The following is an 852-nucleotide window of genomic DNA, read 5'->3' on the forward strand; positions in this document are numbered from 1 at the left end:
ATTGTGATGTCGCCTAGGCCCACCAAAGAACAGCCTTGTCAGAAGCAGCACTGCCATGAGCATAAGTAGCAGCACCATAGGTTGTCAAATAAGTTGGATTTAACCAAGACAAGTGAGTCCAATAGGATGCAGGTATGTCCTCTATCCTTACAGCTTCCCGTGGCTGTTGGTTTTATACCATTTGGGGACAGCCAAGGAGGCGTCAGCAGGCAACACAGGTAAGTGTGTGCTTGTGTGTGTGTGTGTGTGTTTCCTATGCAGATCCTAAACCCAGTATCAAATGCAAGTAGGAGGAGTAAGAAGGGTTCCTGCCAAAGCCAGGTTATGGATTGCATTTAAAAATGGTCCATCAGAGTGAAATGGACTCCCATCTTCCTGCTTAGCAATAATGATATGGGTTTAGGGTCTGCTGTGTGTACTGGTGGGTGACTGCCACCCAGCCAGAGTGTGTATGGGAGGCTGCCAGCCAGCCTCCCTTCCTACAAGTAGTGATGGTGCATGTGAAGGGGACAGCGTTGGTTCCTCCCCTTTCACAGTTATCACTTATCATCCTTCCTTTTGGCTGGTATCAAATGTGGTGTCTGTTTATATCAGTTTAATATCTGATATGTTCCCTATCTGGTAGCATATATTAAGTGCACCACCAGGTTTCAGTGTTGGAAAGAAAGATTACCTGTTTATTTGCTGCTGCAGCTGCTTGCTGGCTAGTCCAGTGGGTCCCTACTGCAGGCAAAAGACAATAGGTGGTGCCTATGTGCCTAGGTGGATAGGACATCAGCTATGAGGCATTTGTTTGTACAAACTGCTGCTCACAACTAATGTTGTAATATAGTGTCTCCATCTGCTGGTGGT

General features: G+C 46.6%; 1 pseudogene; it reads left to right on the forward strand.

Annotated features, from left to right (window-relative positions):
- The first annotated feature begins 538 nt into the window (after positions 1-538).
- Positions 539-646, forward strand: LOC130327423 (U2 spliceosomal RNA; annotated as a pseudogene).
- The last annotated feature ends 206 nt before the right edge of the window (positions 647-852 follow it).

This window comes from Hyla sarda, unplaced genomic scaffold, assembly GCF_029499605.1.
Source record: "Hyla sarda isolate aHylSar1 unplaced genomic scaffold, aHylSar1.hap1 scaffold_299, whole genome shotgun sequence".
NCBI lineage: Eukaryota > Metazoa > Chordata > Amphibia > Anura > Hylidae > Hyla > Hyla sarda.